The sequence below is a fragment of the Pseudophryne corroboree genome, unplaced genomic scaffold (assembly GCF_028390025.1).
Source record: "Pseudophryne corroboree isolate aPseCor3 unplaced genomic scaffold, aPseCor3.hap2 scaffold_1971, whole genome shotgun sequence".
Lineage (NCBI taxonomy): Eukaryota > Metazoa > Chordata > Amphibia > Anura > Myobatrachidae > Pseudophryne > Pseudophryne corroboree.
In genome coordinates, this window is record NW_026968612.1 from 70,226 (window position 1) to 82,000 (window position 11,775).

Below are 11,775 nucleotides of genomic sequence, written 5' to 3' on the forward strand. Positions count from 1 at the left end.
AAGACTATACTTTCAGGGATCATTTCTATAGTTTTTAACTTTTGGAAATGTGCTCTAAAGTGTCCAGACCTACCAACCATGAGGAAGAGCAATAGTAATCTTTTCTGAGCGCGAAGTGAGCTCTCAGTGCTGCTTCATTGTAGCTGCTTCATTGTAGCTGCTGTTTGCTTTTGATGACCGTTCCTTTTCTTCTATCATGGGAGAAATGGAGGAAGAGATTACAAGCTGAGTGGTTGTTTTTAATGCTTGTTAATGACAGATTTTCTTATGGCTCCATGTGTACTGCTATTGTCATGTGGCATGATGCAATGTGCCCAAAAACATTGATAATGTGCTCATGTCAAAGGATCCCTGCAAGGGACATGGTGACATCACCAAACATTAGGAACAAGCCATCGGAACAAAGGGGCCGATGGTTTCCACTTCTACAGAATCAAATTGAAAAGGACTGTCAATTGGAGGGAACAAAAAAAATATTGATGATTGTGGATCATTGCTTTCTGATGTCCATTCCTGTTGTGTGGCAAATTCAGGCACATTAGTAGTGATTTATCCCTATTACTGAGCTGGCTTTATATCTTCAAAATATTTTCAAGTGAAGCTTATTTGGGGATTGTCACTTCAAACTGGAAGTATTCTTAACACTATATGGCAAGTGCAGTTCTGCATGAATGGCCAGCAGGTGGTGCTCCATGTAACACTGCAGCTCTCTGCTCTGAGCTCCAGCACAAAAAAATAAAAGCAAAACTGTCACGACTCATGGCATTGTCCCCTTCTCTGCACATAGGCACCTGGCACTCCTGTCACGGCAGTGTCCCCCTCTACTGCATCCATACACCCGAGTCTCCTGTCGCGGCAGTGTCTGCCTTGGGCATGAAGGGCCCACCGGGGAACTGCAATGGTAGGGGACCGTATTTTAGGATGTGGACAGTCTCCAGAGGGGGGGGGGGGGGGTGGCCAGCTGCCACAGAGGCTTGGCTAATCATTTTATAGTAAAAACTGCTTGTTCATGCTTAATAATGTACCAGATTAATAACAGTAATGCAGAAAAAACACCATAGTCCTGTGCACTATAAGGCAACATGTGCGTAATCTATCATTCAAGTGCACAATCTGGAACCTGATCCCTAGAAGAGAAGGTGGGGCCCGCCGAGGGTTTCCCCTGTGCCCCTGCTGGACAGTCCAACCCTCTGTCACGGCATCATGTCCACTGCTCTGTATGCAGGACTTGATTCAAAGATGTACATAAAGCAAATGGTTTATGTACGTCTACGATGGTGGGCGCATGTGTGATCGCACGCAGTGTCCTCTGTGACGCAAGTCTGATGGACAGTCTGCAGACGTGTGGGGTGGGTAGATTTCACTAAAACAGGAAGTTGTACCTCTATTTTCTGGGAGTGGCGAGGCCAGGCTCTGCATCGTCTGATGCAAATTTCCTGGCCCCAGCAGCGCAAACAGCCTGGCCATCCTGAGTACTCGGTTGATGTTTACGCAATTGATCCGATGCTGTCTCTTTGGATGCAGAAGCACCCTGAGGACGCTTCGAGCTGTTGTACGTACTGTAGGGCTCCTGCCTGAAGCATCCAAAGGGCACTCCAGGTGGCACTGCTGCAGCAATACTGACTGCAGGGCAGCACCGATCGCAGACCCCTAGTTATGGCCCTGGTCCAGTGTAAGTGCTGAGTTTCTAGGTCTGATTATAAGTTGTACGGCAAGCAGTAGCAGCCATTAGATCACTTGCGTGAACATCGCCCATCTGAGCAACCAGGTTACTCAGGATGGCCTGGGGTTTCACTCTGCCAAGACCAGGAATTCTGCACTGGAGGACGCAGACCCTGGCCTCGGCAAGCCTACAAAACAGGGGTGGGATAACACCATTTTGGCCACAGCATGTGAATCATGTTGAGGCTTAGGGGGCCCTGCGAGCAATCTCGCAGTCACAGATCACCAAACATCACAGTTGTATGGAAACGGCTGCGTTTGCGTACAACTCTGAATTAGACCCTCTGTTTCACAACCTATTTATGTACATGCTCACAAGACATAGGGATGGACGTTTGAGGTCGATGGCTACCAATCAACAGTCTTTCCAATTCGATCAAAGTACCCTTTTCCACTAAATTGCGAGGATTCGATGGTTGCCAATCCGATGTTCAGGTACTTCTGTGCATTTGCGGACACCCGGAAAGGGGTGTCCGCAGCTCAGGTAAATGCACGCTTGCACAAAGCTCTGAAAGATTCTACACATGTTCACAGTAAAGCAATTGATGGTTACACCATTGCAATCATTCAATGTGCATGGCTGCGTTTGATGTCATCAGCCCGGCAACCAATTAATGCCAGGCTTCCGATGTCCATACCTGCTGTGGCGTGATGGGAAGCCTTCCGGGGAGCAGAGGACACATTATTTTGGAAGCATTTGTGATGTAAGGTAGAGTAGTTGCAACATTTCAGTACATATTTCGGGGAACCCCCTTTTTTTTTAATATGAAAACCATTTAGAGGAAATCCATGCCAAATGAAGGCTAGCAGTGAAACTAACATGGTTCATTTGAATATCTTTATGGTTTTATTACAAATTACACCCAAAAGCAAGCAGGAGGTGGTTTGTATGTCATTTGTCGTGTTTATTCCCCATGTTTACTCATTTTTGTCATAAAAGAAAGATATAAAAGGTAGTATCTTTGTTACATTAATATTATGTAATCTATCGCTCTTATTACTCTTCAAATACCAGCCTACATATGAGGTTCTGTTGCATCGAACATCCCCCCAGCGTAAAATGAACTAACAGTAGAGGAACAGAAACAAAAGCACCCATCCCACAGCAAATATAACATGATCGTTAGTGATCTACCAAGCAGAATTGTCACCATGCCAGAAAAGCACGTGTTTAGACTTTGTTTTTCTCTATAACATATGTTTGGTTTTGTGATCCTGACATTCTGTGTGCATAGTCCGTTATTAGCTGAGGCTGTTGTTGCTGCTTTAAGCTGTGTCTCGGCTGTTTCAGAGGTGCTTCCTGGTTGGCCAGAGTATCTTAAATATGCAGATGAGCAAGTGAGTGCACAATCATAGAAGAATACATTCTGTAAGAAAAGCTGAGTCCATCGTTGGTCCACATTTTAAAGGCAGCATAGTTTCTTACTATCTGATATATTCAAGATATGTTCAACTGTGAGATCATTTTAAAAATCTCCATTATATTAAAAAGACTCTCCTTCCCACAGCAGTAAAAATGCTAGGCTGTTATGGTTAAGACTATACTTTCAGGGATCATTTCTATAGTTATTAACTTTTGGAAATGTGCTCTAAAGTGTCCAGACCTACCAACCATGAGGAAGAGCAATAGTAATCTTTTCTGAGCGCGAAGTGAGCTCTCAGTGCTGCTTCATTGTAGCTGCTGTTTGCTTTTGATGACCGTTCCTTTTCTTCTATCATGGGAGAAATGGAGGAAGAGATTACAAGCTGAGTGGTTGTTTTTAATGCTTGTTAATGACAGATTTTCTTATGGCTCCATGTGTACTGCTATTGTCATGTGGCATGATGCGATGTGCCCAAAAACATTGATAATGTGCTCATGTCAAAGGATCCCTGCAAGGGACATGGTGACATCACCAAACATTAGGAACAAGCCATCGGAACAAAGGGGCCGATGGTTTCCACTTCTACAGAATCAAATTGAAAAGGACTGTCAATTGGAGGGAACAAAAAAAATATTGATGATTGTGGATCATTGCTTTCTGATGTCCATTCCTGTTGTGTGGCAAATTCAGGCACATTAGTAGTGATTTATCCCTATTACTGAGCTGGCTTTATATCTTCAAAATATTTTCAAGTGAAGCTTATTTGGGGATTGTCACTTCAAACTGGAAGTATTCTTAACACTATATGGCAAGTGCAGTTCTGCATGAATGGCCAGCAGGTGGTGCTCCATGTAACACTGCAGCTCTCTGCTCTGAGCTCCAGCACAAAAAAATAAAAGCAAAACTGTCACGACTCATGGCATTGTCCCCTTCTCTGCACATAGGCACCTGGCACTCCTGTCACGGCAGTGTCCCCCTCTACTGCATCCATACACCCGAGTCTCCTGTCGTGGCAGTGTCTGCCTTGGGCATGAAGGGCCTACCGGGGAACTGCAATGGTAGGGGACTGTATTTTAGGATGTGGACAGTCTCCAGAGGGGGGGGGGGGGGTGGCCAGCTGCCACAGAGGCTTGGCTAATCATTTTATAGTAAAAACTGCTTGTTCATGCTTAATAATGTACCAGATTAATAACAGTAATGCAGAAAAAACACCATAGTCCTGTGCACTATAAGGCAACATGTGCGTAATCTATCATTCAAGTGCACAATCTGGAACCTGATCCCTAGAAGAGAAGGTGGGGCCCGCCGAGGGTTTCCCCTGTGCCCCTGCTGGACAGTCCAACCCTCTGTCACGGCATCATGTCCACTGCTCTGTATGCAGGACTTGATTCAAAGATGTACATAAAGCAAATGGTTTATGTATGTCTACGATGGTGGGCGCATGTGTGATCGCACGCAGTGTCCTCTGTGACGCAAGTCTGATGGACAGTCTGCAGACGTGTGGGGTGGGTAGATTTCACTAAAACAGGAAGTTGTACCTCTATTTTCTGGGAGTGGCGAGGCCAGGCTCTGCATTGTCTGATGCAAATTTCCTGGCCCCAGCAGCGCAAACAGCCTGGCCATCCTGAGTACTCGGTTGATGTTTACGCAATTGATCCGATGCTGTCTCTTTGGATGCAGAAGCACCCTGAGGACGCTTCGAGCTGTTGTACGTACTGTAGGGCTCCTGCCTGAAGCATCCAAAGGGCACTCCAGGTGGCACTGCTGCAGCAATACTGACTGCAGGGCAGCACCGATCGCAGACCCCTAGTTATGGCCCTGGTCCAGTGTAAGTGCTGAGTTTCTAGGTCTGATTATAAGTTGTACGGCAAGCAGTAGCAGCCATTAGATCACTTGCGTGAACATCGCCCATCTGAGCAACCAGGTTACTCAGGATGGCCTGGGGTTTCACTCTGCCAAGACCAGGAATTCTGCACTGGAGGACGCAGACCCTGGCCTCGGCAAGCCTACAAAACAGGGGTGGGATAACACCATTTTGGCCACAGCATGTGAATCATGTTGAGGCTTAGGGGGCCCTGCGAGCAATCTCGCAGTCACAGATCACCAAACATCACAGTTGTATGGAAACGGCTGCGTTTGCGTACAACTCTGAATTAGACCCTCTGTTTCACAACCTATTTATGTACATGCTCACAAGACATAGGGATGGACGTTTGAGGTCGATGGCTACCAATCAACAGTCTTTCCAATTCGATCAAAGTACCCTTTTCCACTAAATTGCGAGGATTCGATGGTTGCCAATCCGATGTTCAGGTACTTCTGTGCATTTGCGGACACCCGGAAAGGGGTGTCCGCAGCTCAGGTAAATGCACGCTTGCACAAAGCTCTGAAAGATTCTACACATGTTCACAGTAAAGCAATTGATGGTTACACCATTGCAATCATTCAATGTGCATGGCTGCGTTTGATGTCATCAGCCCGGCAACCAATTAATGCCAGGCTTCCGATGTCCATACCTGCTGTGGCGTGATGGGAAGCCTTCCGGGGAGCAGAGGACACATTATTTTGGAAGCATTTGTGATGTAAGGTAGAGTAGTTGCAACATTTCAGTACATATTTCGGGGAACCCCCTTTTTTTTAATATGAAAACCATTTAGAGGAAATCCATGCCAAATGAAGGCTAGCAGTGAAACTAACATGGTTCATTTGAATATCTTTATGGTTTTATTACAAATTACACCCAAAAGCAAGCAGGAGGTGGTTTGTATGTCATTTGTCGTGTTTATTCCCCATGTTTACTCATTTTTGTCATAAAAGAAAGATATAAAAGGTAGTATCTTTGTTACATTAATATTATGTAATCTATCGCTCTTATTACTCTTCAAATACCAGCCTACATATGAGGTTCTGTTGCATCGAACATCCCCCCAGCGTAAAATGAACTAACAGTAGAGGAACAGAAACAAAAGCACCCATCCCACAGCAAATATAACATGATCGTTAGTGATCTACCAAGCAGAATTGTCACCATGCCAGAAAAGCACGTGTTTAGACTTTGTTTTTCTCTATAACATATGTTTGGTTTTGTGATCCTGACATTCTGTGTGCATAGTCCGTTATTAGCTGAGGCTGTTGTTGCTGCTTTAAGCTGTGTCTCGGCTGTTTCAGAGGTGCTTCCTGGTTGGCCAGAGTATCTTAAATATGCAGATGAGCAAGTGAGTGCACAATCATAGAAGAATACATTCTGTAAGAAAAGCTGAGTCCATCGTTGGTCCACATTTTAAAGGCAGCATAGTTTCTTACTATCTGATATATTCAAGATATGTTCAACTGTGAGATCATTTTAAAAATCTCCATTATATTAAAAAGACTCTCCTTCCCACAGCAGTAAAAATGCTAGGCTGTTATGGTTAAGACTATACTTTCAGGGATCATTTCTATAGTTTTTAACTTTTGGAAATGTGCTCTAAAGTGTCCAGACCTACCAACCATGAGGAAGAGCAATAGTAATCTTTTCTGAGCGCGAAGTGAGCTCTCAGTGCTGCTTCATTGTAGCTGCTGTTTGCTTTTGATGACCGTTCCTTTTCTTCTATCATGGGAGAAATGGAGGAAGAGATTACAAGCTGAGTGGTTGTTTTTAATGCTTGTTAATGACAGATTTTCTTATGGCTCCATGTGTACTGCTATTGTCATGTGGCATGATGCAATGTGCCCAAAAACATTGATAATGTGCTCATGTCAAAGGATCCCTGCAAGGGACATGGTGACATCACCAAACATTAGGAACAAGCCATCGGAACAAAGGGGCCGATGGTTTCCACTTCTACAGAATCAAATTGAAAAGGACTGTCAATTGGAGGGAACAAAAAAAATATTGATGATTGTGGATCATTGCTTTCTGATGTCCATTCCTGTTGTGTGGCAAATTCAGGCACATTAGTAGTGATTTATCCCTATTACTGCTGGCTTTATATCTTCAAAATATTTTCAAGTGAAGCTTATTTGGGGATTGTCACTTCAAACTGGAAGTATTCTTAACACTATATGGCAAGTGCAGTTCTGCATGAATGGCCAGCAGGTGGTGCTCCATGTAACACTGCAGCTCTCTGCTCTGAGCTCCAGCACAAAAAAATAAAAGCAAAACTGTCACGACTCATGGCATTGTCCCCTTCTCTGCACATAGGCACCAGGCACTCCTGTCACGGCAGTGTCCCCCTCTACTGCATCCATACACCCGAGTCTCCTGTCGCGGCAGTGTCTGCCTTGGGCATGAAGGGCCCACCGGGGAACTGCAATGGTAGGGGACCGTATTTTAGGATGTGGACAGTCTCCAGAGGGGGGAGGGTGGCCAGCTGCCACAGAGGCTTGGCTAATCATTTTATAGTAAAAACTGCTTGTTCATGCTTAATAATGTACCAGATTAATAACAGTAATGCAGAAAAAACACCATAGTCCTGTGCACTATAAGGCAACATGTGCGTAATCTATCATTCAAGTGCACAATCTGGAACCTGATCCCTAGAAGAGAAGGTGGGGCCCGCCGAGGGTTTCCCCTGTGCCCCTGCTGGACAGTCCAACCCTCTGTCACGGCATCATGTCCACTGCTCTGTATGCAGGACTTGATTCAAAGATGTACATAAAGCAAATGGTTTATGTACGTCTACGATGGTGGGCGCATGTGTGATCGCACGCAGTGTCCTCTGTGACGCAAGTCTGATGGACAGTCTGCAGACGTGTGGGGTGGGTAGATTTCACTAAAACAGGAAGTTGTACCTCTATTTTCTGGGAGTGGCGAGGCCAGGCTCTGCATCGTCTGATGCAAATTTCCTGGCCCCAGCAGCGCAAACAGCCTGGCCATCCTGAGTACTCGGTTGATGTTTACGCAATTGATCCGATGCTGTCTCTTTGGATGCAGAAGCACCCTGAGGACGCTTCGAGCTGTTGTACGTACTGTAGGGCTCCTGCCTGAAGCATCCAAAGGGCACTCCAGGTGGCACTGCTGCAGCAATACTGACTGCAGGGCAGCACCGATCGCAGACCCCTAGTTATGGCCCTGGTCCAGTGTAAGTGCTGAGTTTCTAGGTCTGATTATAAGTTGTACGGCAAGCAGTAGCAGCCATTAGATCACTTGCGTGAACATCGCCCATCTGAGCAACCAGGTTACTCAGGATGGCCTGGGGTTTCACTCTGCCAAGACCAGGAATTCTGCACTGGAGGACGCAGACCCTGGCCTCGGCAAGCCTACAAAACAGGGGTGGGATAACACCATTTTGGCCACAGCATGTGAATCATGTTGAGGCTTAGGGGGCCCTGCGAGCAATCTCGCAGTCACAGATCACCAAACATCACAGTTGTATGGAAACGGCTGCGTTTGCGTACAACTCTGAATTAGACCCTCTGTTTCACAACCTATTTATGTACATGCTCACAAGACATAGGGATGGACGTTTGAGGTCGATGGCTACCAATCAACAGTCTTTCCAATTCGATCAAAGTACCCTTTTCCACTAAATTGCGAGGATTCGATGGTTGCCAATCCGATGTTCAGGTACTTCTGTGCATTTGCGGACACCCGGAAAGGGGTGTCCGCAGCTCAGGTAAATGCACGCTTGCACAAAGCTCTGAAAGATTCTACACATGTTCACAGTAAAGCAATTGATGGTTACACCATTGCAATCATTCAATGTGCATGGCTGCGTTTGATGTCATCAGCCCGGCAACCAATTAATGCCAGGCTTCCGATGTCCATACCTGCTGTGGCGTGATGGGAAGCCTTCCGGGGAGCAGAGGACACATTATTTTGGAAGCATTTGTGATGTAAGGTAGAGTAGTTGCAACATTTCAGTACATATTTCGGGGAACCCCCTTTTTTTTAATATGAAAACCATTTAGAGGAAATCCATGCCAAATGAAGGCTAGCAGTGAAACTAACATGGTTCATTTGAATATCTTTATGGTTTTATTACAAATTACACCCAAAAGCAAGCAGGAGGTGGTTTGTATGTCATTTGTCGTGTTTATTCCCCATGTTTACTCATTTTTGTCATAAAAGAAAGATATAAAAGGTAGTATCTTTGTTACATTAATATTATGTAATCTATCGCTCTTATTACTCTTCAAATACCAGCCTACATATGAGGTTCTGTTGCATCGAACATCCCCCAGCGTAAAATGAACTAACAGTAGAGGAACAGAAACAAAAGCACCCATCCCACAGCAAATATAACATGATCGTTAGTGATCTACCAAGCAGAATTGTCACCATGCCAGAAAAGCACGTGTTTAGACTTTGTTTTTCTCTATAACATATGTTTGGTTTTGTGATCCTGACATTCTGTGTGCATAGTCCGTTATTAGCTGAGGCTGTTGTTGCTGCTTTAAGCTGTGTCTCGGCTGTTTCAGAGGTGCTTCCTGGTTGGCCAGAGTATCTTAAATATGCAGATGAGCAAGTGAGTGCACAATCATAGAAGAATACATTCTGTAAGAAAAGCTGAGTCCATCGTTGGTCCACATTTTAAAGGCAGCATAGTTTCTTACTATCTTCAAGATATGTTCAACTGTGAGATCATTTTAAAAATCTCCATTATATTAAAAAGACTCTCCTTCCCACAGCAGTAAAAATGCTAGGCTGTTTTGGTTAAGACTATACTTTCAGGGATCATTTCTATAGTTTTTAACTTTTGGAAATGTGCTCTAAAGTGTCCAGACCTACCAACCATGAGGAAGAGCAATAGTAATCTTTTCTGAGCGCGAAGTGAGCTCTCGGTGCTGCTTCATTGTAGCTGCTGTTTGCTTTTGATGACCGTTCCTTTTCTTCTATCATGGGAGAAATGGAGGAAGAGATTACAAGCTGAGTGGTTGTTTTTAATGCTTGTTAATGACAGATTTTCTTATGGCTCCATGTGTACTGCTATTGTCATGTGGCATGATGCGATGTGCCCAAAAACATTGATAATGTGCTCATGTCAAAGGATCCCTGCAAGGGACATGGTGACATCACCAAACATTAGGAACAAGCCATCGGAACAAAGGGGCCGATGGTTTCCACTTCTACAGAATCAAATTGAAAAGGACTGTCAATTGGAGGGAACAAAAAAAATATTGATTGTGGATCATTGCTTTCTGATGTCCATTCCTGTTGTGTGGCAAATTCAGGCACATTAGTAGTGATTTATCCCTATTACTGAGCTGGCTTTATATCTTCAAAATATTTTCAAGTGAAGCTTATTTGGGGATTGTCACTTCAAACTGGAAGTATTCTTAACACTATATGGCAAGTGCAGTTCTGCATGAATGGCCAGCAGGTGGTGCTCCATGTAACACTGCAGCTCTCTGCTCTGAGCTCCAGCACAAAAAAATAAAAGCAAAACTGTCACGACTCATGGCATTGTCCCCTTCTCTGCACATAGGCACCTGGCACTCCTGTCACGGCAGTGTCCCCCTCTACTGCATCCATACACCCGAGTCTCCTGTCGCGGCAGTGTCTGCCTTGGGCATGAAGGGCCCACCGGGGAACTGCAATGGTAGGGGACCGTATTTTAGGATGTGGACAGTCTCCAGAGGGGGGGGTGGCCAGCTGCCACAGAGGCTTGGCTAATCATTTTATAGTAAAAACTGCTTGTTCATGCTTAATAATGTACCAGATTAATAACAGTAATGCAGAAAAAAACACCATAGTCCTGTGCACTATAAGGCAACATGTGCGTAATCTATCATTCAAGTGCACAATCTGGAACCTGATCCCTAGAAGAGAAGGTGGGGCCCGCCGAGGGTTTCCCCTGTGCCCCTGCTGGACAGTCCAACCCTCTGTCACGGCATCATGTCCACTGCTCTGTATGCAGGACTTGATTCAAAGATGTACATAAAGCAAATGGTTTATGTACGTCTACGATGGTGGGCGCATGTGTGATCGCACGCAGTGTCCTCTGTGACGCAAGTCTGATGGACAGTCTGCAGACGTGTGGGGTGGGTAGATTTCACTAAAACAGGAAGTTGTACCTCTATTTTCTGGGAGTGGCGAGGCCAGGCTCTGCATCGTCTGATGCAAATTTCCTGGCCCCAGCAGCGCAAACAGCCTGGCCATCCTGAGTACTCGGTTGATGTTTACGCAATTGATCCGATGCTGTCTCTTTGGATGCAGAAGCACCCTGAGGACGCTTCGAGCTGTTGTACGTACTGTAGGGCTCCTGCCTGAAGCATCCAAAGGGCACTCCAGGTGGCACTGCTGCAGCAATACTGACTGCAGGGCAGCACCGATCGCAGACCCCTAGTTATGGCCCTGGTCCAGTGTAAGTGCTGAGTTTCTAGGTCTGATTATAAGTTGTACGGCAAGCAGTAGCAGCCATTAGATCACTTGCGTGAACATCGCCCATCTGAGCAACCAGGTTACTCAGGATGGCCTGGGGTTTCACTCTGCCAAGACCAGGAATTCTGCACTGGAGGACGCAGACCCTGGCCTCGGCAAGCCTACAAAACAGGGGTGGGATAACACCATTTTGGCCACAGCATGTGAATCATGTTGAGGCTTAGGGGGCCCTGCGAGCAATCTCGCAGTCACAGATCACCAAACATCACAGTTGTATGGAAACGGCTGCGTTTGCGTACAACTCTGAATTAGACCCTCTGTTTCACAACCTATTTATGTACATGCTCACAAGACATAGGGATGGACGTTTGAGGTCGATGGCTA

At 45.5% G+C, this 11,775-nt stretch overlaps 3 non-coding genes and 1 pseudogene across 3 annotated transcripts; all 4 read left to right on the forward strand.

Annotated features, from left to right (window-relative positions):
• Positions 1–234, forward strand: LOC135005148 (small nucleolar RNA U3; annotated as a pseudogene).
• Positions 235–3,257: 3,023 nt separating this feature from the next.
• On the forward strand, positions 3,258–3,477 carry LOC135005141 (small nucleolar RNA U3). Its single transcript, XR_010205797.1, has one exon. It is a non-coding gene; the product is annotated as a small nucleolar RNA U3 (small nucleolar RNA).
• Positions 3,478–6,498: 3,021 nt separating this feature from the next.
• On the forward strand, positions 6,499–6,718 carry LOC135005138 (small nucleolar RNA U3). Its single transcript, XR_010205794.1, has one exon. It is a non-coding gene; the product is annotated as a small nucleolar RNA U3 (small nucleolar RNA).
• Positions 6,719–9,725: 3,007 nt separating this feature from the next.
• Positions 9,726–9,945, forward strand: LOC135005139 (small nucleolar RNA U3). The gene has a single exon (XR_010205795.1). It is a non-coding gene; the product is annotated as a small nucleolar RNA U3 (small nucleolar RNA).
• The last annotated feature ends 1,830 nt before the right edge of the window (positions 9,946–11,775 follow it).